Source organism: Alosa alosa, chromosome 1, assembly GCF_017589495.1.
Source record: "Alosa alosa isolate M-15738 ecotype Scorff River chromosome 1, AALO_Geno_1.1, whole genome shotgun sequence".
NCBI lineage: Eukaryota > Metazoa > Chordata > Actinopteri > Clupeiformes > Clupeidae > Alosa > Alosa alosa.
The window spans coordinates 18,624,988-18,652,487 of record NC_063189.1 but is presented as its reverse complement, the minus strand read 5'-3'; the positions used below and the strand labels follow the sequence as shown (position 1 = coordinate 18,652,487).

The following is a 27,500-nucleotide window of genomic DNA, read 5'->3' as shown; positions in this document are numbered from 1 at the left end:
GTGCAGCGGAAGGTCTTGTTCTGCCCCGAAAGGACTTATTTTCCCAATAATGACCGGCGTTCTATACATTATCCCGCGTGTTACACGGCTACTTTCCAAAACGAAACAATAAACTGCCCACGATATGACTATTTAGCCTATAGCCTAGGCTATAGCCTATTTGTTACTGTTCATCGTGGCTTTTGCTGAGAAACAAATAGTTTGCAACAACACACGCTGAACTTGAATCAAACATTCTTTAGTACACAGCTGATCAACCATCTGTTTTTCTTTTTTGAATGAAGTTCCAGTAGTTGCAGAGTGATCTGAAAGACCTGAATTAGAAGCACAAACTCCGTTGCCATTGTCAGCGGTCATTATTTTTTTCAGAGGTCTTCTAGTCGAAAATAATGACCGCTAGAACTTTGGGAAATCCCATTCAAATCAATGGAGCGTTCTACTTGCATTGTGAAGAGCCGTGTAATAAACATTTATAAGTGTAGGCCCACAATTGTTGCCAAGTTTTGAATTGTATAAGAAAATGTGGAGTAACTTTTGCAACAACATCCTCACACTAAGCATCATCACATCCTTTGACTTTTTGCATATCATCGTACAGTTTTAGGCCCCGTCCACACGGAGACGCTTTGTGGGTTAAACGCACCGGTTTTGCTTCGTCCAAACGAATCCTGTAAACGCACTGCCCGAAACCGCACTTTTTTGAAACCTGGTCCCAGGGTGGAAAAATCTGATACCGTAGCCCTTGTGAGTTCGTTTGGACGGCGAAACCGCATACTTGCGTATTGATGATGTCATCGCCACACCTAAGCTGCCCTGGACTTGACAGTTATAGTATTGCCTTACAATACTAGTTTTCATACACGACATACATGACGCAAGCTTTGGTCAATTTCTGTAACAAACAGTGCCACCTATTAGGGCTGTCACTTTTGTGAAAAAATCCTGTTCGATTTTTGAGACATAAGTGTACATTGAATCAATTGTAAAATTGATTTTTCATGTCTATTCATGTCTATTCATGTTTCCATTTTCAACGGCAAATATAGGCCAAATCACAAACAACTAACAGGCATTAGGACGAACGTAAAGAGGGCGCTTGTAGACACAAGCTAGCAATATTTCTGATGATTTATTGGCGTGAAGTTTCATGCCTGCAGTACTGCTGCAGGCTTCAACGTAGCTGTGTCTGTGTTTACGATTAGAAATGTCAAACAAATTTTTAGAACTTAGAACTTAGAATTTAGAACTCGATTGCACAGTTTGCATAGCCTACCGCTTTGTTCTTCTCCATAATTTGATATACCAAAAATCCGAAGTAGGCCTACTTCCACATCAAACTCCTCAAGTTATTAGGGCCTATCACTCGTCTCTCTCATGTCGCACAGGTTGATCGCGTTGTCCCCCATTTTTTGGCAAAACACGAGCAGCACAGCAGCTGATTGAAACAGCTGTTTTTGGTGCGTAAAATTGGTGGGAATTGTCTTTTTTTAGCTTTCGCAATGCTTACTGTTCTTCGGAATTCTTTTATATTCTTATATTCTTGTTTGTGAATTTTGTTCTATCTATCCTTTTTATTTGTTTAATTCATTTACAATTAATAGTGTACATATTTGGTTAAAATCGATTCCCTATTTTAGTTTTCGAAACTTGTGTTGTTTGGTCCAATCGATTGTGCAATCGATTTTCGAACGTAAAGTGACAGCCCTACCACCTATAGGCCTGGGATATGAAGTAACATGTTGAACCGTGTTGAGATGGATCCGTTTGGACGCAAATATTCTTGATACGGTTCCAGGGAAGACGGAGGAAAAAAAGATCGGTTTGGTACGTGTGGACTTAGTACTCCCTTACTAACTAGGTTGCATGTCTAAAAAATAATGAATAAATATATCTGTTTTAAAGGACATTGAGAATGAAAACAAAGAGCCTAGAATGGCCTGCTGTCAAGAACAATCTGGCCTGAGTTACATGAGGAGGGGTGACTCTGGGTGTGGAGGTGTAAAGGTCAACTCTGATCTGACCCAAATGTTTCAGACGAGGTGTAAAAGATCAAAAAGAAGCGTGTGACCTCATCACTTCAGACACATACACACGCGCACACACGCACACACACACACACACACACACCTTGTCATGGGTAGATGAGGCATGAACTCATGTGGTGGTGCTGTATTTGCCAAAGGCATTGGTTACTCCATCAAGGCTACATTTCTCATCTGATCTAAAGGTTAAAACCCCCATTCTCTTCACTGAGATGGACTGCAGCAGGGACTTTGTACACACAGAGGAAAAAGAGACACACTCTCTACTGCCAACACTCATACACACACACACACACACACTAATACACACACACACGCCATCATAAAGGAGAAGCAGGCCTCAGGGACATCTAAATCTAACCCACAGTGCAAACAGACACACACACACGTGGGAAGCCTTGTCCTGCACTTGATCTAAGCGTCTCTAAAAGCATTTACACATCGCCCAGCTCTTTATCCATCAATCTCCACCACACACACCATAACACACACCGTAACACACAATAACACACATACCGTAACACACAATAACACACATACCGTATAACACACAATAACACACATACCGAAACACACACAATAGCACAAATACCATAACACACACAATAACACAAATACCGAAACACACACAATAACACACATACTGAAACACACACAATAACCCAGTGAGAGTGAGAAGTGGAAGTGCCAAGGTGGAGAGATGGAGAGATGGAGAGGCGGAAAGATGGAGCAGGTGGTGGTGGCTGCGGCTCAGGCATAGGCAGCGTTAGGAAATGAAATCCCAATTAGGCACGTGTGCCAGACTTCCTCCTGTGACTGCAGGAAATCAATACAGTATCCCACGGCTCATGAAGACATTCTCTCCCCCAGCGCACACACACAAGGAGAGTTAGGCCACCTGTCTCCCCTGAGTGTGACTACTCAAGCAGAAAGGAGAAGAGAGGAGAAACACACACACACACTCCAGTCAAAGCTAGAGCTACACACACACTCCAGTCAAAGCCAAAGCCACACACACACACACACACACACACACACACACACACACACACACACACACACACACACACACACACACACACACACACACACACACACACACACCATTTATAGAGTGACAAAAATGGCATATAAAGCACAGCAACATGACCAGGACCCAAAGCCAGGGCGACACACACTGTGTACTACATGGCCAAATGCCCATGGGGACCCGGGTTCAAATAGCTATGGCACCATAGACGTGTAGGCTGTGGTAAACAGGTGGGTAATATAGCACCGTAGATAATAGATGGCACCATAGATGTGTAGGCTGTGGTGAACATGGGTAATAGCTATGGCACCATAGATGTGTAGGCTGTGGTAAACATTAGAGACCGACCGATCGATTGGCCGGCCGATTTTTGCTATTTTTTAATCAATCAGCATCGGCCGATTTTCTAATTTGGCCGCGCCGATTTTAAGTCAGGCACATCTGCGGGCAGCTACTTGGAACACAGCGCGAGGTTTTAAAAGAGACGGTCTATTTAGAACTAAGAAAATCTTTGGTTTCAAGAAGGAGCAAGACTGTCTACAGGTAAGGCATCAATTTTTACATTCCAGTGTCCCAAAGTCGTATATTTTCTCTTATGATTTCTCTTATGTAGAGATGCACCGATAGATCGGCTGGTGACCGGAATCGGCCGATTTTCACATGATCGGCCATGACCGGCGACCGGCCGGTCAGTCTGAGACATGCCGATTTTATCCCGGTCAAATGCACTTGTGCGCCACAATTGTAACAACACCCAGCTGAGTTTGCAAAGTTTGAAGAAGCTAGCAACCAGGCCAACACTCAGGGCTGGATGTAGGGCTACAAAGAAAGCTTAATAGGCTACTGAGTTTTTCTATGCAGCAAACACTGTGCTTTGCCATTGGCCTATCTGCGTGGAATTTACTAAGCTGTCACTTCATTAGGCTAATGTAAACATCGCCATCACCGCCCGTCACTGCCGCTAATTGCGTGCCCACAGCTGAACCACAAGCACTGCTGAACGGAGATAACCGATTCATGACATTAAAATAATCAAAGTTTAGCGATCATAGGCTACATAATAAGATGTCAACAAGCAGCAACATACAGTAGCCCTAGTAGTTTTACTCCACTTAAAAGAAAATACTCGGAACTATTTACTGCATGTAGACTAGGGCTATGCCTTAAAATACCCTAGTAGATTGAGAAGTGGATGTCGAAAGTGAACAAATGATAGCCTATTAGAAAGGCAAACAAACGCTAAAGTTGCTTTTGACATAGTAGCCTACAATGAAGAAAACTGATGCTCTGAATACTGAATCAGCCGTCTCTGAAAGTTTCTAGGCCTATAGCCTAATTGATGCATTTAACCGGAATTTGGATTTAATTTTTTCACCGCAAAACAGACTGTTTTCATATATGGTGGAGCACCTAATCGCTATTAGCACTTCTCCTCCCCTGTGTTTGGTGATAGCCTAGGCTACAACCACTTTTCACTCGCCATCCCATAAATTCATCAATGCATATGAAAATATGTTACATGGTAGCATGTTCAAATGTATCATGACAATTTTTCTTATATCTTTAGTGGATATTGGATGTGAGAAGAATAAAATGGGTGTTCCATAACTTAATCCATAATTTGATACTGCAACTAAAGTTAGACTTGAAGAAGAATCTGTCTGCTCACCAGTTCCATTTTTTTAACAGCCATTTCGTTCTATCAAAGAAAAGATAGAAAATAACTATTTGTGTGTGTGCTGTAAAATGGTTAGAAGAAATGAAATCGGAATCGGCTAAAATCAGTATCGGCAGGTCAAACTCTATGAAAAATCGGAAATCGGTATCGGCCCAGAAAATTGCAATCGGTGCATCTCTACTCTTATGGTTGTAATCTGTGATGTTGCTTCATTTACCGAAAGTGCGTTGGGAATGCGCCGGCAAGCCCCCTCAATGCTGGACCCCGTTTCTCGAAAGCAAAGATTGTTAAGGCGGAGCAAGATATTTCAGGAGCCATCAGGAGCCACTTCCGGGAACCCGAATCGCACGAGGGGGGGTCAAAATCCCCCTTTATGCAGAGCAGAGGCAGCGACTGCTCCATTGAAGTCTATGGGCATAGCTCAGAATTTCACCACATATGCTAAGGTCTTGGTTCTATAGAGTTAGGAATGTGAATTTTGTACACGTTTTCATGATCCTCAAACTCTTCTGAACATTTCAGGTACATTTTTAGCATTTTTGAACATTCCAGTCTGGAGAAAATCGACCTTATATCAGGTGTGTGCCGGTTATTTATGCCGCTGCTGTTGGCCGGTTGCAGCGTACGCTCATCAATACGTCATCGACATGCCTCTTTATGCAGACAGGATTCGATCCCCATTTTGCGCCCATAGACATGAACTACGACGAAGTATCTTGCTCCGCCTTAACAATCTTTGTCGAAAGCATTGTTGCTAACCAGTTAGCAACTTAGTAGGTTGCCTATGGGAAATTGCATTGCAACCAAGTAAGTTGCTAACTTAGTTAGCAACGACACTGTCGAGAAACACACCCCTGGTGACCAGCGTGATGTTTCGATCTAAACTATAGTAACGGACAATCTAAGTGAAAATTTAACAAAAACAGGACGCAAATCTAACATGTGAACGCTTTATAACACTGTCATCCCATGTCCATTCGTTTTCAACTGCATCGGAGTTGAAGAAGAAATGAAAGTTGCTTAGCGCCAGGCTACGAAAAGCGCTGGGGAATGCTACCGACTATGCAAACCCCTCCCCAACGCTGGTGACTGCTATGTTACGATCTAAACTTAAGTAACGGACAATCTAAGTGAAATGTTAACAAAAAGAGGACGCACAAATAACAAGTGAACGTTTTAAAACATTGTCATCCAGTGTCAATTTGTTTTCGCGATGTATAAATGCTTGATTTGATTGCGAATTTGAGAAGTATCAAACGGATGTTCTCTGGTTCCTATTTCCGGTTTCCTACACAGCATGCTGGGAGACAGAGTTTTATATTGTTGAAATCTAGGTCTGTGGTAAGGCATGGAAGTTCCACAGTGAAACTGTATAACCTGTATTTTGCCGTTTTGAAGTAACTATCTGAAGTTGTCACATCATGGAAGTCTTCTTGCACTCTGTTAAACATATTAAAATGAATAATTAATAGACTAACAGACTGCAAGAAGTCATACATACATTTTTATGTTGATTATATATTGAATATTTAAGACTCGGTTGGTATTTATTTATTGGAGTTGGTATTTATTTATTTTATATTTAATTCATATGTTGATTTTTTAATGTTCAATTTTCAATAAATCAAATGTTGTGCCTCCTCTTACTAGTATGATTTTTAGCATGCCATGCAAGGATAATACGATAGCATATCGGCACTAAAAATCGGCCCAAAAAATCGGCAGGTCACATCGGCCATTGGCTGACTCCGACCGCTTAAAATCGGTATCGGCATCGGCTTTAGAAAAACCCAAATCGGTCGGTCTCTAGTAAACATGGCACCATAGATGTGTAGGCTGTGGTAAACATGGGTAATAGCTATGGCACCATAGATGTGTAGCAGCTTTACCACAGCCTACACATCTATGGTGCTATAGCACTCAGCTGGGAGAAAATGTATGTTATTCACAAAGTCTCATGTAAAGTCATTGCCTCAGATTACCACTTTATGGCGGCCTTAAATTGTACGATTTTGGTCTGTTTTCACAGTCGGCGACTAAATTTCCAAAGTCGGACAGAAATCATGGGAGTTGTACTGGAATCGCGGCGCGCTCCCGTCAACTAGATCGTTAAGTGTAAGGTGCTAATCTTAGCAGTTTTAAGTCAGTCGGAGTCAGTAAAATAGCCGAAAATACGACTTTGAGTCTATCATTTCAGTTCCTGTTTATCTATTGCATGATGGGTAATAATTTAAAGGAATCTAGTTGCAGTCTTGTAAATAGTGACCCTGCAAGATCCCTAGTCATTGCAAATCATAGTCTGTGACTTAAAACTCTATTACTTGTCTTTAGATGTGAGAGGGTCTGAGACTGTAGTCTTTCAAAAATCATTTCTAAATCTTTGCAAATCTTTCCAAAGTCTATCAGTGTAAGGAGGGCTTTACAGGGCCAAGAAATAGAAAGGGTGTCATCTTACAAATATTTCTGTTTCTTACTGGATGAAAATCTGCCTTTTAATCACCATGTGATAAATTTAGTAAAGCAGCTTAAGGTAAAGCTAGGATTCTATTTTAGAGACAAAACCTGTTTTGCAGGCACTTTTTATCTGCTTTAGATTATGGGCACATTCTCCACATGCATGTCTCAAAGACTGTGTTACACTCATTGGACTCTGTTTATCATTCTGTTTATCAATAGCTATGGCACCATAGATCTGTAGGCTGTGGTAAACAGGTGGGGTTTGAGGAGTTTTTTGGAAGAGTCCAGACATGTGATGGAGTGGATCTCAGCGGGGAGAATGTTCCCGAAGGTAGGGGCAGCGACACAGAAGGTTGAAGAACCTGTTTTCTGTTGGTCGAGAAATGCTATCAGAGCTCCCCTAACACTATGCGTCTGTGGTGCTCAACACTGGACATATCAGCTGGGCAGCAGGAGAGATGAGGTTTCCCTGGGGAGGGCTTGACTTGAACTGAGTTACCTTTAATTAAGTTATCCTTCAAACACAGCTGGGCTCTGAGGGAAGAGCTACATTGCTGTAACACTTTTTCAGCTGTAGTTAAGTGCTCCAGAAAGACCGCCGACTGTCCCCGTGGGTCAATGCATTTGTGCTGCCCATAGTCAAGCACTTAGGCTGGGCAGCGGGAGAGACAAGGCCTTCCTGTGGAGGAGGAATGATTCACTCCTATTCATCAGGCTCCAGTGAAGTGGCCCCGTAGGTCGAGAGTATCATAATAATAATAACAATAATACATTGGTGTTAAATTCTAAAAAAACAAATGTATGTTATTAAGGCTCATGTAAAGTCATTGCCTCAGATTACCACTTATAGAAAGGGTGTCATCTTACAAATATTTGGGTTTCTTACTGGATGAAATTCTGCCTTTTAATCACATTTATCATGTGATAAATTTAGTAAAGCAGCTTAAGGTAAAGCTAGGATTCTATTTTAGAGACAAAACCTGTTTCAATTTAAACGCAAGAAAAGCACTTGTTGCAGGCACTTTTTATCTGCTTTAGATTATGGGGACATACTCCACATGCATGTCTCAAAGACTGTGTTACACTCATTGGACTCTGTTTATCATTCTGCACTACGTTTTATAAGAAAGTATAGCTTCATAGGTACATTTTCGAATTATGTGTGTGTCTGTGTGTGTGTGTGTGTGTGTGTGTGTGTGTGTTAGAGCCAAATGGATAAAGCAGTCAGATGTCCTATTCAGCCAAATCATAAGACATCACACCACCGGCCAGGTTGCCGTGGCGACACCGGCAAGCCTGTTATCAGCACGGCAGGATAAGAGAGAATGGAAAACCCACACACACACTCTCTCAGGCACATAGACACACACACACATACACACATGCACAACACACACAGACACTCTCTCACACACATACACAAAAGAATGAATGAAATGAGAAAAGCAATAAAGAGCTCTTCACATATGAACATATAGTTGGTCGTGTGTGTGTGTGTGTGTGTGTTACAATCTGCCTCAGACTGAATCTGTGTGTAGGCTCTTATTTTCTCCAAGTGAACTTGTATGTGTAGATATGTGTTTTATGGCTGTGGATCAACTATGGGTGGGACAATCAAATGTGTGTGCGTGCATGCGTGCGTGCGTGTGTGTGTGTGTGTGTGTCTGATTTGGCACTGGGCCTTCTCTCTGTCCTATATGAATTATTCAGTCCCAGTCCCTCATGCCTGCTAAAGGTTAAACCCATTAAGACCTAATACTCCACAATCAGCAGGTGTACACAGACACACACACAGAGAGAGAGGGAGGGAGAAAGAGAGTGAGAGAGAGAGAGCAAAGCATACACACACAAACACACACACCTCACACACACACACACACACACACAGAGAGAGAGAGGGAGAGAGAGAGAGAGAGAGCAAAGCAGACACACACACCACACACACACACACACACACACACACACTCACAAACAGGAATGCACGCATGCTCACACACACACACGCACGCGCGCACACACACACGTCTCTCGCTATTTCTCTCACTTTCTCAGTCTCTACACAGTAAAACCACAAGGGTAAAACTTAGAATCCATAAACTCCTTCAGAGTAAAGGTAACTTGTACAAAACTACCAACAGTGTAAGAGAGGCTTATGAGATCCTTTGAACAAGCAGTTGAGGACTCACCTGCAGAGGAAGTGATGGAGACACCCACCCATAAACATAGATGCGTTCAGTCAACAGGTAGCATGCACTGCACGTAATAACAGCAGCCCTGATCCCCCCCCCATCAGTTTCAAACTCAGGAGCTATCACCAGAACAAACCGACTGAATAGAGATGTAGGGTGGCCAGACTCAATTGGTGGCCACAATCTCAAAGCCTCAACAGCACAACACAATGTCGTCTGTCTGTGCTAAACAAGTCTACTTTTGTGTGCTAAAACATTCTCAATTACAGTTTTTTTCTGAATGCTAAAACACATCCTCTACATACTTACAGCACACTGCCCCCACCTACCCACACTACACACACACACACACACAGTCACTGCTCCACTCCCCTCCCGCCCACACACACATCTTCACTGTCATCACTCACATAAATTACATACAGTACTCTGCTTGCAATAGTAAGTCCCTGCCCCCCCCCCCTACATACACAGCACATTGTCTCATGAGGAAGCTTCTCCAACACACATATTGCACACTGCCCTCTCCCCACATACACAGCACACTATCCCATCTCCCCTGTCATCCCCCCAACACACACACCAAGACCCCTGGCAGTTGGGTTAGCCCCTTGAGCCGTGGATCTGCCCAAGGTTTCTTCCTTGGTAAGGGAGTTTTTCCTTGCCCCTGTTGCTCTTGGGTGCTCCTTGTTGGTGCCCCCACCCAATCCCAATCCTCCCCCACCTTTTTTATGCAGCCCTTGCCACTTAATCTACTAAACCCCTCTTCTACTGCACTTTTTACCCCCCCCAACTTTGCACAAATAGGCTGACACCAGACATAATTTCACTGCATTTCTTACTTCCAGTAACTATATGCATGTGACAATAAACTTCCTTGTACCTTGTACCTTGTACAACCGTGATTCTTATAGCACAATTTCTAAAACTATTAATACTTATAAAAAAAACACTCACTGAGTTCGCAAAACTAAAAGCACAAACACTGCTTTGCACTCAGTTTGCAATTTTGTAACACACACTTTGCACAAGTGTAGGCACAATTCATTGCACAGCACTCTTTTTGCGGAATTGTAAACACAACTCACTGCTTTACACTCAATTTCCTAATGATCCACACACTCCTAGCAAATCTATACACATGTATGGCTATTATTTACACTATTTTGCCAACTCTCTGGCACACTTTCTCATGTAAAAACTGTTTTAGATAATTAGTTCACTTTGCAATCAACCTAAGCACTATAAATAAGCCACAGGTAATGTACAATGGGTACAATGGAGGGAGCAGGAAGAGTGAGAAGAGTAAAAATTAGAGGAGGCCGAAGAATAGGACGTGGAGGTGAAGAAGTAGGAGGAAGAAGAGGAGGGAGAGGACGTGGAGGTGAAGAAGTAGGAGGAGGAGGAGGAGGAAGAGGACACAGAGGTGAAGAAGTAGGAATTACAAACCAATACTTGGAAGTTTGGATCCCTGTATGTTTAGAGAACTATGACAAAAGTATGACCCCAAACTGACATAGTCTACCTTGTGCACAGAGAAAGCAAAAGCCAGATGTGTTTTTATAAATACCATCAGTGTGTAGTTGGCACATTGTGTGTTTATTATTGTGATGGCTTGTGTTTACTGTTTGATCCAAAAAAACACCATTTTTACAAAGGTGTGAAGAGTTAAGCAAGGTGTGTTAGCTTTTGCAAGAGAACTACAATGTTTTGCTGATTGGGTGAAAGGTTTTCCTATTTGTTTGTAGAGTTTTGCAAAAAAATCCATAGTTAGAAAAAATGTGCTTAAGCAATCAGAAAAAACTGTAACAACACAACTCCAAGAATGCATAAATGCCAACAAGAATGATCTCTCAAAACAAGACCAGAAAATGCAAGAGAGTGCAAATAGAAAAAACAAAAAAATAAAAATAAACAAAATTATTTAACAAGGGCAATAACTCAGAACGGCTTCCAGAAGGTGTTGCAGACCTTCTAGAAGGGAAGAGATTAATCAGCATCTCATCCATCTCCATTCATCATGTTCTGAAACTCCTCTACAGAGCAACAGGTAAGGATGTACCTCACTGATGTGAAGAGGACAGGAGAGAGAAATCACTACAGCTCTGGGACAAAGACTGCTCAGTCATGGTGGGAGATTTTCCATTTAAATCTATATCTCTTCCCCTTTAAACCTATATCTCTTTCCCTTTAAATCTATATCTCTTTCCCTTTAATATCTCTTCCCCTTTAAACCTATATCTCTTTCCCTTTAAATCTATATATCTTTCCCTTTAATATCTCTTCCCCTTTAAACCTATATCTCTTTCCCTTTAAATCTATATATCTTTCCCTTTAATATCTCTTCACCTTTAACCCTATATCTCTTTCCCTTTAAATCTATATATCTTTCCCTTTAATATCTATTCACCTTTAACCCTATATCTCTTTCCCTTTAAATCTATATATCTTTCCCTTTAATATCTCTTCACCTTTAACCCTATATCTCTTTCCCTTTATCTCTTTCCCTTTAATATATCTTTCCCTTTAAACCTATATATCTTTCCCTTTAAATCTATATATCTTTACCTTTAATATCTCTTCACCTTTAACCCTATATCTCTTTCCCTTTATCTCTTTCCCTTTAATATCTCTTCCCCTTTAAACCTATATCTCTTTCCCTTTATATCTATATCTCTTTCCCTTTAATATATCTTTCCCTTTAAACCTATATCTCTTTCCCTTTATATCTATATCTATTTCCCTTGAAACATCTTTCCCTTGAAACCTGTATCTTTTTCCCTTTAAACCTATATATCTTTCCCTTTAAACCTATATCTCTCACTTGAAACCTGTATCTCTTTCTCTTTAAGCCTATATTTCTTTCTCTTTCATATTACATAACTACAGTACAGTGTGGCATAATGATGGATGTTAGTTTTGATTTGTGGCTGTCGTACAAAATCTCAAATCCCCCGGCTAGGCCCCCCTCCTCCTTTCCCCTTCTCAACTTCTGTATGTGAGACCTGCTCAGCAGCAAGCACAGGCACCAGCAAACTATATAGGGTGCCCACTCCCCACATGGTGACAAATGATTGACTTGACATGCAAATGAGCGATACAAAACTGGTTAGCGCAAATGAAAGCTAAAACATAGTAAGATTTTTGCTGTGACAATGCTGTGCATGTGTTCTGAAGCTCAGTTCACAGATATACATTTCTCTTCTACACCCTCTCCAGAAGTTCAGTCTCAACGCACATAGCTCATTACTCTTTCATGATGTGTGGAACAAGTGCCATTGTAAATGCTGATGTGACATTCAAACAGAAACAACATTTACTTATGCTGTTTCATTAAATTTGAGGATCAGGAATATGTGGGCTTTATTTATCGTGGTAAACCTTCCTGTCACCTACATTGATTCTTCCTAAACAGATTGTACAGATCCCACACAACAGTGCTGATGGTGTTACAGTTACTTTCTTTCTTTAATTAGGAAAATAATTGTACATTCATGGGTGGATGTGATATTAAGCTATTGGCTATGGCTGACACTAGCCTGAGAGGAAATGCCTATTGTTAATAAGGGTTGTTAATCCTGACAAGCATTTATTTATAAATCAGATGAGCTTCAGTAAGAAGTATGTGGACAGAGTGGATATTCCTGAACAGATATTTCCAAAAACATTGTTCAGACATTAACAGTTAGAAATGTTCCCATAAAACAAGATAGAACAAAGAGCTCCATGACTTCAGTCAAAGATTTGACTGGTTTCACAACCAATCAAGAACATTGGGGTGGGGGGGGGCAGAACAATTCTTCAACTTCAAATGAAGTATTCAGAATGGCATCTGGAAGGTGTTGCAGACCTTCTAGAAGGGAAGAGATTAATCAGGGTCTCATGCATCTCCACTCATCATGTTCTGAAGCTCCTCTAGACAGCAACAGGTAATGATGTACCTCACTGATGTGAAGAGGACAGGAGAGAGGAATCTCTACAGCTCTGGGACAAAGACTGCTCAGTCATGGTGGGAGAATGTTAAAGCTCATATCTTGATCTGAGAATGGCCTTGGTCATAATTCATGTATCAGAAGACTGTAGGGTCGCAGTTAGGTGTTTATATTATGTGGTTCCTTTGTGGTCTCTATGCACTCTGACAAATGCGTTCCACAACCTATGTGGAATATATTTACCCATATGCCCCTCTTCCAGCTGGGACACGCCCTTGCCACATATGGACACGCTTTTAAGACTCCCTAGTCCTGCCATCTGTCTTCCATATTAAAGTCTACAGTCTTATTTATTTAGGATACTGAACACACAACACATAGATATAGGACATGTTCTGGGGAAAGATTGAGTAATAGACAATACAAAACTTGTCATTTAACATACAAAGAACCCTGCTGCCATGTCACACAGACTGGCTTTCAGATATATTCAGAACGGCTTTCTGAAGGTGTTGCAGACCCTCTAGAAGAGCAGAGATTAATCAGCATCTCATACATCTCCATTCAGCATGTTCTGAAGCTCCTTTAGAGAGCAACAGGTAAGGATGTACCTCACTGATGTAAAAAGGACAGGAGAGAGGAATCACTACAGCTCTGGGACAAAGACTGCTCAGTCATGGTGGGGGAAGGGCAAAGGTCAAATGTTAATCTGAAAATCACAAGACTGTAGGATAGTAGTGAGGTGTTTGTATTATGTGGTTCCTCTGTGCATTCTGTGCACTCTGACAAATGCTCTCCACAAACTATGTGGCAAATATTTACCCACATGCCCCTCTGCCACCTGAAAATGCCCTTCCCCCACCTGGGACAAGACCTCCCAGTGTGGGCACGTCCTCCTCAATCTGGACACCCCCTTCCTGTATGTGGACACACCTATAAGGTTCTGGGAATAAGGAAACCAATAGAATGGCATCTCTAAGCCAATTGATAATGTCACAACTGAAATACTGTAAGATCTACAGATGTGACAAATAGACACACATTTAGAGATTAATAAATTAGACAACTTAAAACATATTTACTCAGAACGGCTTCCAGAAGGTGTTGCAGACCTTCTAGAAGGAAAGAGATTAATCAGCATCTCATCCATCTCCATTCATCATGTTCTGAAGCTCCTCTAAAGAGCAACAGGTAAGGATGTACCTCACTGATGTGAAGAGGACAGGAGAGAGGAATCTCTACAGCTCTGGGACAAAGACTGCTCAGTCATGGTGGGAGAATGGCTAACAGTTAACTACAACTCCAAATTACCATGAAATGTTTGAGGTGTCAAAGACACCACTTCAGTAAGCTTCTTTGTTATTCAATGTGACCACATTGACCAGCTGCTTACTGTATAGTGAGTAGGCTAATGTTATGGTATATGAGATAGTTGCATCAGGAAAGAATTTTAATCATATAATATGTGTCTCTCCGAAGATGTAGTACCCACTTTGTGACAACATGTACAGTTAGGCTGGATTCCTGTACAAGCCATGTAATGGACTTGTCTGATGCTAAAAGGCCTGGGATTAATCCATATATGGGGAACATTAGAATGATCTTCAGAGCAAGCAGACTTATAGGGATCCACGTGATAGAGCTGGAAACATAGAGAGAGAGGAAGGATAGAGTAAAGTTCTCAACGGGTTGGGTTGGCCCGACGGGCCTGCGGGTTCGGGTTGAAAATATAAGCAAATGACTCGGGCTTAATCTTTTCCACTCAGTGAAAGAAAAAAAACATTTATTAATCATCGCTGCTGTTCACCGTAAAAGAAAGTCTGGCTGCTGCGTGCAACGTGCATCATGGAGAGGGGCGGGGGCAGACCTAACGCCGCTGCGTGCACGCCTTTAGCCTGGAGAAGAAGATGGAGTTGTTGAAAAGTAAACTTGGCGCAGGTGAATTCACCATCGCTACTACAGGAGTGGGGAAATCAGAGGTCTGGAAAGTGTTTGGAGTGGTGCTGGATTCTGTTGGAAATTCTACAGGTTATGTGCAATGCTCAAAATGCAAGGTGCTGATGAAATATGACAGCAAAAAAAAACAGGGTCGTCCAGCCTGAGCCGCCTTACAGTACATTAAACTGTGGGCATTCGACCACCACCACCACGCAGCAGCAGCAATCAATGACTAAGTTCCTGGCCAAAAATGTCCCCCTTAAAACAAAACGTGAACATTAAAGGAACACGCCACCCAATGTCAGTAGTAATTTATGTTCTTACCTTAACTTTCACGATTTGAGTCATACCTCTCCCGTGTCGGTACATAAACTCAAACACTCTGTTGCTTGGCGCGAATGTGTTAGCATGTTGCTATGCTAGCGGGCTCAGACGTAGCCATAGAGGGAGGAAGATAGCAGTAATCAAAAACATCCACGTTTCCCCTACTTAAATACAGTTGCACAAGTAGTTGATAAAAATGTGTAAGGTCACACAACATGAAACGTGGCGATTTTCCAAGCGAATAAACAGGAGAACTACAATGTGTGGCGCAATAGCACTTGGGAGTACTTCGACCTAGCGTAGTAATATTAGTTAACACCTAATTGTACATCCTATCCACTGTTTGCAGCGAAGCGGAATTCTACGAAACAGGAAATCACTATAATACTTCTGCTTGTTATTACAACCCTTCACAATGCATGTTATAACCATGATTGTTCACAATCTACTTTACCACTACCTGCTACTTTGCTAAGTCAGCTCAAACTAACGCCAGCAGTGGGGTATACTATGAAGCACGTTAGACATATCTAGGCTATGTAGACATATCGAGGCTTGACAAAGCCTTGACTTAGGGGTATACGTTAAGTGATACTACGATTGCAGTTATGTGATATTTTTGTCAAACTAGGCTTTCAGCTCAGATCTGTCGCATTCTCGGTGTTGGGATGACTTTGGCCAATCGTGGTAACGATGGAGCGCACAAGACCGCCTCTTTTTGAAAAAATTACTTCCGCATTCATGAGCGATAGCTTAATCTACACTGGCGGTCATTTTTGTGTCTAACCTATAACATCAAATAAATCAATTGTCATCAGTTGTTGTATGGTATGCACGCCCATAGTTGGATATTTGCACGCATTACAGCACTATTAAAAGCGCATTCGAGACCCAAAATGTTAGTAGAGGCGGAGCTCCACCTGTAAGATATATGACAGAATCCTACACCTGAGATAACTTCGTTTTAAGACAATTGATTGGTCAGTGTCGCGGTAGATTACCGCGATTTGAGCTATAACTTAGCACATAACCTCCCCTCGATCAGGTTTGGTTGACAGCATAAGATACCATGGTGATATAGCGACACTAAAACAGATTCACTTTCGTGGCACAGCATAGCCTGGCTTTGAGCGCAACATACCTCGCTAACCCACTAATCGAGATTCGTAGTACACCCCACAGGGCAGGTTGTCTCTATTTACGGAAATGACTGTGTGTGTGCCTCGGAGGGGGAGGCTGAGAGGTTGATCCAGCTCTGTGGTGGATAAGATCTACAATTAGGTGTTAACTAATATTACTACGCAATTTTGTAACACACACTTTGCACAAGTGTAGGCACAATTCATTGCACAGCACTCTTTTTGCGGAACTGTAAACACAACTCACTGCTTTACACTCAATTTCCTAATGATCCACACACTCCTAGCAAATCTATACACATGTATGGCTATTATTTACACTATTTTGCCAACTCTCTGGCACACTTTCTCATGTAAAAACTGTTTTAGATAATTAGTTCACTTTGCAATCAACCTAAGCAGTATAAATAAGCCACAGGTAATGTACAATGGGTACAATGGAGGGAGCAGGAAGAGTGAGAAGAGTAAAAATTAGAGAAGGCCGAAGAATAGGACGTGGAGGTGAAGAAGTAGGAGGAAGAGGAGGAGGAAGAGGACACGGAGGTGAAGAAGTGAGAGGGAGAGGAGGAGGAAGAGGACGTGGAGGTGAAGAAGTAGGAGGAAGAAGAGGAGGAAGAGGACACAGAGGTGAAGAAGTGAGAGGGAGAGGATGACAAGGACAAGGAGGTGAAATTAGAGGAAGAGGAGGACAAGGAGGGGGAAGAGGAAGGGTAAGAAGAGAAAGAAATAGCCCTTTTACAGGCAACAAAATCAGTCTATTGTACATGTGGAGATATTGTCGTGTCAGGCCTGGATACGGCATTCCAGAATATATTTTCCCCGGTGCCTTGGACTAGGACATTGCATGTGATGTAGACGAAATTTTGAGAGAGACAACCCGATGTAGACTGACTTGTTTTGTCTCAGTGAAATTGCTATTTTGTGTTTTGACTTGGAAAACACACTTGAGTTTGTTTTGTTGTGTTTAAATACAAACCAATACTTGAAGTTTGGATCCCTGTATGTTTAGAGAACTATGACAAAAGTATGACCCCAAACTGACATAGTCTACCTTGTGCACAGAGAAAGTAAAAGCCAGATGTGTTTTTTATTCATACCATCAGTGTGTAGTTGGCACATTGTGTGCTTATTATTGTGATGGCTTGTGTTTACTGTTTGAAACAAAAACACCATTTTTACGAAGGTGTGAAGAGTTAAGCAAGGTGTATTAGCTTTTGCAAGAGAACTACAATGTTTTGCTGATTGGGTGAAAGGTTTTCCTATTTGTGTGTAGAGTTTTGCAATAAAGCCATAGTTACAAAAAATGTGCTTAAGCAATCAGAAAAAACTGTAACAACATGACTCCAAGAATGCATAAATGCCAACAAAAATGATCTCTCAAAACAAGACCAGAAAATGCAAGAGACTGAAAATAGAAATAAAATGAAATAAAAAAATATTTCACAAGGGCAAAAACTCAGAACGGCTTCCAGAAAGTGTTGCAGACCTTCTAGAAAAGCAGAGATTAATCAGTATCTCATACATCTCCATTCATCATGTTCTGAAGCTCCTTTAGAGAGCAACAGGTAAGGATGTACCTCACTGATGTAAAAAGGACAGGAGAGAGGAATCTCTACAGCTCTGGGACAAAGACTGCTCAGTCATGGTGGGGGAAGGTCAAAGGTCAAATGTTAATCTGAGAATCACAAGACTGTAGGATAGTAGTGAGGTGTTTGTATTATGTGGTTCCTCTGTGCATTCTGTGCACTCTGACAAATGCTCTCCACAAACTATGTGGCAAATATTTACCCACATGCCCCTCTGCCACCTGAAAATGCCCTTCCCCCACCTGGGACAAGACCTCCCAGTGTGGGCATGTCCTCCTCAATTTGGACACCCCCTTCCTGTATGTGGACACACCTATAAGGTTCTGGGAATAAGGAAACCAATAGAATGGCATTTCTAAGCCAATTGATAATGTCACAACTGAAATACTATAAGACCTACAGATGTGACAAATAGACACACATATAGGACATGTTCTGGGGAAAGATTGAGTAATAGACAAGACAAAACTTCTCATTTAACATACAAAGATGTGACAAATAAAAAGATCTATCTATCTATCACATTCACAGATTCATAAATTAGATAACTCAAAACATATTTACTCAGAACGGCTTCCAGAAGGTGTTGCAGACCTTCTAGAAGGGAAGAGATTAATCAGCATCTCATCCATCTCCATTCATCATGTTCTGAAGCTCCTCTAGAGAGCAACAGGTAAGGATGTACCTCACTGATGTGAAGAGGACAGGAGAGAGGAATCTCTACAGCTCTGGGACAAAGACTGCTCAGTCATGGTGGGAGAATGGCTAACAGTTAACTACAACTCCAAATTACCATGAAATGTTGAGGTGTCAAAGACACCACTTCAGTAAGCTTCTTTGTTATTCAATGTGACCACATTGACCAGCTGCTTACTGTATAGTGAGTAGGCTAATGTCATGGTATATGAGATAGTTGCATCAGGAAAGAATTTTAATCATATAATATGTCTCTCCGAAGATGTAGTACCCACTTTGTGACAACATGTACAGTTAGGCTGGATTCCTGTACAAGCCATGTAATGGACTTGTCTGATGCTAAAAGGCCTGGGATTAATCCATATATGGGGAACATTAGAATGATCTTCAGAGCAAGCAGACTTATAGGGATCCACGTGGATATGGTCCATAGGATCTACAATTAGGTGCTAACTAATATTACTACGCGAGGTCGAAGTACTCCCAAGTGCCAAGAGCCTGTTTATTCGCTTGGAAAATCGCCACGTTTCATGTTGTGTGACCTTACACATTTTTATCAACTACTCGTGCAACTGTATTTAAGTAGGGGAAACGTGGATGTTTTTGATTACTGCTATCTTCCTCCCTCTATGGCTACATCTGAGCCCGCTAGCATAGCAACATGCTAACACATTCGCGCCGCGTAACAGAGCGTTTGAGTGCACGTACCGACACGGGAGAGGTATGACTCAAATCGTGAAAGTTAAGGTAAGAACATATATTACTACTGACATTGGGTGGCGTGTTCCTTTAAAGAAGCCCTATGCAGGTCTGGTTATTCCTTCGCTGTTTCTGGGTTTTCGCCTGATTTGGGCTCGCATTTTTCACGACATAGCTCCCCCTGCAGCTTCGGTAGCAAGTGACTGCTACGCTAAACCCCCACTAGCTAGCGAGCTAGCCATCAATAAACCAAGCTAAACACATAGGGCTCACAATAAAACGGTCGAGCAAACACATTGTTCAAGAGACTATCAAATCACATTACAAAAACAAAGTTCACCCAAGGGTAGGCTAGGCCTACTTACAATTTCAACAGCAACAAAGCCAAGTCGGAGTCCGTTTGGCAGTCTTCTTAGAAACTACAATCTGACTACATTTTCGAGTATTTCCGCCGAGTTACATCCGGATGTGTTTGGACCGCGACCAGAAAGTTGCATATTCGTTTTTTCCACGGAGAAGCACTAGGGGGAGACGAAGCACCCACCAAACGACCCAAAAAGTGTTGTAGAACCATCAGAACGACTCTCAACCTGCATAATTAAGGTCATTTTTGCTAAAATTGTTGCATAGGGCCTCTTTAAAGGTTGATTTGAATTCCCGTCTGCTGGTCATGATAATACGTTTATGAGGGGGAAAAAAGGGGGGGGGGCGGGTTCGGCAGATAATTCATGTTGATGTGTCGGGTTACATCGGGTACGGGCTTTAAAAGCCACGGGCCGGGTCGGGTCGGGTTGTAATTTTCAGGCCTGTTGAGAACTCTAGGATAGAGAATGGAGAAAGGCGTGGAGTAGAGAGAGAGAGAGAGATGGATAGAGAAAGAGAGAGAGAGTTTAAAGATCTCTGACCAAATAGCTAAGAGACAGAGCAGATGGACATAGCAAGGTAACATAAGGTAAGCCAAGGAAATGCCACACACACACAAAGAACAATACACAAAACACAACACATACACAAAGTAAACAAGCCTGGTTTCACCCTCTAACTCTAAAATGCTCTACAGCATAGCGGTCTCACACACACACACACACACACACACACACACACACACACACACTTCAAGGCTGCCTGCGCACACACACACACACACACACACACACACATGGACTGTCCAGGCCTGCCTGTTTGAGCAGTGAGCTGGAAGACTTTCCAGAATGATGTTACTGATGTAACAGCAGAGAGAAATAGAGAGAGGAGGGAGGGAGGAGAAGAGAGGGGAACAGAGGAGACAGAGAGAGAGCGAGAGAGAAAAGAGTAACAGAGAGAAGGGAGGTATATGGAGAGGGAGGAAGGAAGGAAAGAGGACAAGAAATCAGTGAAGAGTAAAAAATAAAGAAAAACAAAGGGAAAAAGGGGTGACAGAGGGAGAGAGATGCGTAGGATGATAGTGAGAATGTGTGTCTGATGGAGTGATGGTGTGTGAAATAGAGTGATAGAGAGGGACAGAGGAGGAGTACAGAAGCAAAGAAAGGCAAAGAAAAAAAAGAAAAAATGGAGGAAACAGAAAAAAAGGTTGTATGTTTCTGCAACAGAATGACCTACAATGTAGAGCTGCTCTCCCCCATCAAAAGGAATAACAATCCAGCCTGTCTCTCAGAGTAGGTCACCACACAAACCCAACCCTACCACACTATAAAGGCTTTCAGTGTACGTGTAAGACATACGTGTAAGACCGGAGGTTCTGCGGATGATAAACGGTTGGGCCGTATATCTGAACAACATAAACGGTCATATGGAAGTCCGAACTTAGCCGGTTGTTGCCGGTTGTATCTCTCTCTATATATATATATATCTCTCTCTATTTCTTTCTCTCTCCCACACTCTCTCTTTCTCTCTCTCACTCTCTCGGTTTCCCACCCTCTAACTTACTTTCTCTTTCTCTCTTGTCATCTCTCTCTCTCGTGTACTACCTCTCTTTTGTCATTCTCTCTCTCTCTCCACTTTGTCATTCTCTATCACTCTGTTCCCCTCTCTCTGTACTTGTCATTATCTCTCTCTCTGTTCCTCTCTGTTCATCTTTCTCTTTACTTTGTCATTATCTCTCTCTCTGTTCCTCTCTCTCTCTCTCTCTGTTCCTTTCTCTCTCTCTGTTCCTCTCTCTCTCTCTCTGTCTCTCTGCCTTTCCTTCCCCATCTCCGTCTATATATATATATATATATGATGTAGTGCTGAAAGCTGGGAGAGGGTGGAAGAGGAGGCAGAGGAGGAGGTGGAGGTGGGGGGAGAGCTGATGGCTTTGCCCCAGCCAGGGTGCACATCCATCAGGCAGGGATCAGCGCTCAGCCCCCCACTGCTGTTTCACAGCTCCAGGCTGCCCATGGCAGCTGCAGGACTGATTTCTGCTGACAAATACATGGCGCCGGCCTGAGTGCCCAACTTACCACACACACACACACACACACACACACACACACACACACACACACACACACATACACACACACACACACACACACACACACACACACACAGGCACACACACACACACATACACACACTCATGCACACGCATTCACACACACACACACACACACACCCATACAAAAAATAACATATCCACATATATGCAGCTTGAACATATTCCAGTATAAGCACATCTATGTTACTGTAAATAAATATATTCAGTATTGGCCACTTTCTTATAATTTCTTCATATAATTAAATACAGTACATTCAGCATGGACTTTCATGTAAGATATCTATTGTGGGTTTCACATATACTTATTACGCATATATATATTCTTGTACTATATATGTATTAATTAGAGAGGGGGGATATAGAAAGAAAACTCTTACAAAGGGAATTGTTAAACTCTTCACCCGAGGGGTATGAATGAAGACTTGGTCTTAACATGCTTTCTGTAGGCCAATCATTGAATGTGCCCAGGTCGGGATGAAGTATAGCCTAGTCATTTAGTTAATTGCTACCTTCAGTGCATGCCCTCTTTTCAATATTTTCAATATTGTCTATTGTCTAATATTCAATACTGTCTATGAAGTCTGTATAATGTTTATGGCATTATTGACGTTAGGTATGTTTTGGTGTATTGTATTTACGCCTTGGCTTATACACTGTATGAACTACACACTGTGATGTTGTATTCACTTACTATTTTGGTGATTGGTGCAGGAACCTGTAAGAGGTGTCAGTGCCTCGTGACATGTTTCGAATTGAGACACTGATGATGGGCTAGGCCCGAAAACTTTGTCAACTCTGTTTCATGGCCTATAATACGTTTTAATACAATTTTTGATATCTTTCAACCCCTGAGTGCGGTCTCTGTTTGTTCCCACTTGACTTCAATATATTGTAACCATCTATCAAATATAAGCTGGATGCAGCTTCATATATATAAATATATTTTCCCCTTGATTTTTCTATAGGCATACACACACATGCACACAACGATCTGATTTACACACACACACACACAAACACACACACACACACACATGCAAACACACTGTCAAACAGAGAAGGACTAAGAAGAGAGAGATAAAGAAAGGGGAGGAGAGGAGTGGAGAACAGAAGGAAATAGGACTGAGGAAAGCAGAAACGCAGAGAAGAAAACAGAAAAGAGAGGGTGGAAAGGAGGAGAGAGGGCCCTGGGGGAGTGATAGAGAGGGAGGAGAGGAGGAGGAAATGAGGAGGAGGACAAGGAAAGAGGAAGAGCAGATGATCGAGAAGAGATGGAGAGATGCAGAGAAGAGTCAAAGAGGAAAGAATCAGAAAGTGGAAAAGGTTCACACCAGAGTTTCCGCTAGACAAAAATGGTGCCGGTCAAAGTGACCGGCAGAGGTTTCGTTTTCCGGACATTTTGATGATATGCCGGTCAAATATCCTATTATCGCTTCTTAATTAGTCAAATTGAGGAAAACTGGAGACAGGCTATGTAGCTTAAAGAATGACATAATCAGGTTGTATAGAATGCAACATGTTCATTAGCCTAACTTAAACATGCCTAACAAGATCTAGCCAGTATCTTTTCATGGACAGCAAGAGTCCGCTTCGTTCGTTGTTTTAAAAAGGCTACGTTGTTTGTTGCTGCTACCCACGTTATCTCCATTGGTGACTGTTTAACTTACTCAGATGTGCACACACAAGAATGAGCGCTCACACCACTACCCCTTAATGCTATGCCTCTTTATTTGACAACAACAAATTAAGAAATGTTTCCTATTCTGGGAAATGTTTAGTTTCTTTTTCTTTCGGCCGCGGTTCAATGATACCGTTTAGGCTAATTGTGCCAGAAATTATCCGCAGACCAGCAATCTTCTCGTCGAGGAGGCCCTAACCCTGCAGATCATAGACAGAGAACGCATAGGCCTACTGTATACTTTGGGTAAAGAACACTTTGCATGTCCAGTGTACACGGAGAATGACAGTGTCTTGGAGCGGCCGCACCCCCTGCAACTCCCAATGTCACTGATTCCGACAGATAAGCCCGCCACTTCTGCTTTTTATCTGGTGGTGCCACCGTGGTGGTGGAGTTGACCTGGCATCTGAGGCTTCAGACGTTACCAATTTATCATCATCCATCGCGTCTGGCCTCTGAAAAAACTTTTAAGGCTAGTCTGCCTGGGCCTGGCCATGTTTGAACCGCCTCACTCATTTGTTTGTTGGTTAACATGGACGTTTTAAGCGTGCGCTTCCTATTTGAAATGCAGCATATGGTCTATGCGTGTTGTTTAATAGCTTACTTTTCAAACGGTAGAGCCTGTTCATTTAAAAACATAGCCAGAGGACGTATAATATAGGCTTACATATTAGGCTAAGGCTTATTCTCAAATTCAGATTGCGTCAGGGGACGGGATTATTAGCCAATTTCAATCGGACAATTTGACCGGAGAGATTTAATTTTGTCGGACATTTCATTTTTTTTCCGGCCAATGTCCGGTAATTACCGGACAACGGAAACCCTGGTTCACACACACACACACACACACTGATGGGATGAGAGGAAAGGCAGAAAGGGTGGTTGGAAGACAAAATACAGAGGTTGACTGCTATGATGACATTTCCTTTTATTAGCCTACAATGCTACCTGTGTCCCACCCTACATGCAGTGAGTTCATGGGAACTGTCTGTAAGTCAATTGTGAGTATGTGGTTCTGTCTGGGCTGTGAGTTGTGTTCTGTGTAGTTCTGTCTGGACTGTTATTCCTTAGCTGTGCAGCCTAGCACTGCCTAGCATAGCTTACCTTAGCCTAGCATAGTCTAGCATAGCCTATCATAGCATTGTGTGGCCTAGCTGCCTAGCATAGCCTAGCAGGAGACACACTTAGCCTACTGCAGTAATGAGAGCATCAGGTGACACTGTTCCACTGATAGTAAGAATGCCTGAGGCTGCAACCCAAAATAGACCTCACACACTAAAAATATGAGTGATGACTGCTTTTTAGGGTGACCTGGAACCTGCCGTTGCCCAAACACACACAGATAATCTGTCTGCCAGGCCTGTGTCACTGAGGAGGATAATATATTGTAGGCTACTTCAGTTACCCAAGATTAAATTAAGTCATTTAAAAATACTATGTTATGATTAACACACACACACATGGTTGGAAGACAAAATACAGAGGTTGACTGCTATGATGACATTTCCTTTTATTAGCCTACAATGCTACCTGTGTCCCACCCTACATGCAGTGAGTTCATGGGAACTGTCTGTAAGTCAATAGTGAGTATGTGGTTCTGTCTGGGCTGTGAGTTGTGTTCTGTGTAGTTCTGTCTGGACTGTTATTCCTTAGCTGTGCAGCCTAGCACTGCCTAGCATAGCTTACCTTAGCCTAGCATAGTCTAGCATAGCCTATCATAGCATTGTGTGGCCTAGCTGCCTAGCATAGCCTAGCAGGAGACACACTTAGCCTACTGCAGTAATGAGAGCATCAGGTGACACTGTTCCACTGATAGTAAGAATGCCTGAGGCTGCAACCCAAAATAGACCTCACACACTAAAAATATGAGTGATGACTGCTTTTTAGGGTGACCTGGAACCTGCCGTTGCCCAAACACACACAGATAATCTGTCTGCCAGGCCTGTGTCACTGAGGAGGATAATATATTGTAGGCTACTTCAGTTACCCAAGATTAAATTAAGTCATTTAAAAATACTATGTTATGATTAACACACACACAAGGGCACGTTCTCACAACACTGGAATGTGGACTGTCTGCAACACTGGAAAGTGTGTGTTTACTGAATGAAACCATTTGTTTCCATGTGTATGCCAGTGTGTGTGGATGTGTGTGTGTGTGTGGATGTGTGTGTGTGTGTGTGTGTGTGTGTACCTCTGGTCATCTGTCCTTGTGCTTGTGCACATGCTTTAAAAAAAATAACATACGTTCTCCTCCCTCTTTTTCCCTCCACTGTATTCTCTCAGTCATCTTATCTATCCTTTCCCAGCAGTCTCTCTATCCATCTCTCAACTCACACACTCTCACTCCCCCCCCCTCTGTCTTTGCCCCGTAACCCCCCTCTCTCACACACACACACACACACACACATCTCATCTCTCTCTCTTTCTTTGTCTCTTGCAGGTGTTAACTTGTCATGGATCCCCAGGGGGTTCCAAGGTGTTTACTCCATACACTTGATTATGCCAAAGTGTGTGTGTGTGTGTGAGAGAGAGTATTTATACTGTATGTCTGTTCACACCATCCCAACTCCCCACCACATATTCACACAAGGGACCATCTCTCTCTCTCTCTCTCTCTCTCTCTCTCTCTCTCTCTCTCTCTCTCTCTCCTCAGTGGACCACAAGCTTTTCCTCACTCTTCACCTCTACTTAAACTCTTATTAATCTCTATATAAATCCCTTATTCCCTGGTTACCCATCTCTTGCCATGTTGGCAGCCTTGCATCATCACACACTAATTTAAATCTATCTTTAGCCAGCAAGACATTTGTGTGTGTGTGTGTGTGTGTGTGTGTGTGTGTGTGTGTGTGTGTGTAATCTGGGCATGCCAGGATGAAAGCAGACCTTGGATGCTGTGTTTATCTTTCAGGGGCAGAGATGCAGCAACATCAAACGAGCCCCTCTCACTCTCTGAGATTAGTCTCGACTGCAGCATGTCAGTGCACACACACACACAAACACACACACACACACACACACACACACACACACACATAGACACACATCCACCCATAGACACATCCACCCACAGGGTTGACATGCCACTGGATGGCTTATTCACACTCTGTGTCAACAAGCACCACATGTATCTCTGAACTGCCCTCTCTTTCTCTCATTTTCTGTAAACAAACACTCGCACAAACACTCTCTCTCTCACTCTCTCTCTCTCACACACACACCAACACACACACACACACCCACACACACTTAGGGTATGTCTACACGAAAATTTTCTCTTACCGCTTTCCCACCTTTAATGACACCGGTAAAGAAAAACCTTGTGTGCACACACAGAGGTGTAACCGGCTAAATGTGCTGTAGTGCATATGCCAGACCAGTCGATGGCGCCGGCCGTGCAGAGGCTTCACGTTTAATTCGCGTGAATCGTGTAGAAGAAAACATTTTTGAAACAGTTTGTTTCTTTTACTGTCTATGTTTGTTAAGCAGTCGCATGAAATGTGGAGACTACAGACAATTTAACTCAATTTCAATTCAACTGTTAAACTAATAAAGTTCATTTTCAAGGTATGTGACTGCTATGTGAAATTTCAAATGCGTTGCATTGCATTAGGTCTGAGCACCACTGGAGAAAAC

At 42.3% G+C, this 27,500-nt stretch overlaps 1 protein-coding gene and 6 non-coding genes across 7 annotated transcripts in view; all 7 read right to left on the bottom strand.

The window, feature by feature from the left end:
* Positions 1-27,500, bottom strand: part of LOC125302943 (CUGBP Elav-like family member 5) — a 116,202-nt gene that overhangs the window by 73,754 nt on the left and 14,948 nt on the right.
* Positions 11,337-11,469, bottom strand: LOC125308719. The gene has a single exon (XR_007195947.1). It is a non-coding gene; the product is annotated as a U8 small nucleolar RNA (small nucleolar RNA).
* Positions 13,216-13,348, bottom strand: LOC125308748. Its single transcript, XR_007195959.1, has one exon. It is a non-coding gene; the product is annotated as a U8 small nucleolar RNA (small nucleolar RNA).
* Positions 13,818-13,950, bottom strand: LOC125308742. Its single transcript, XR_007195957.1, has one exon. It is a non-coding gene; the product is annotated as a U8 small nucleolar RNA (small nucleolar RNA).
* On the bottom strand, positions 14,410-14,542 carry LOC125308704. Its single transcript, XR_007195944.1, has one exon. It is a non-coding gene; the product is annotated as a U8 small nucleolar RNA (small nucleolar RNA).
* On the bottom strand, positions 18,185-18,317 carry LOC125308724. Its single transcript, XR_007195949.1, has one exon. It is a non-coding gene; the product is annotated as a U8 small nucleolar RNA (small nucleolar RNA).
* On the bottom strand, positions 18,879-19,011 carry LOC125308712. Its single transcript, XR_007195946.1, has one exon. It is a non-coding gene; the product is annotated as a U8 small nucleolar RNA (small nucleolar RNA).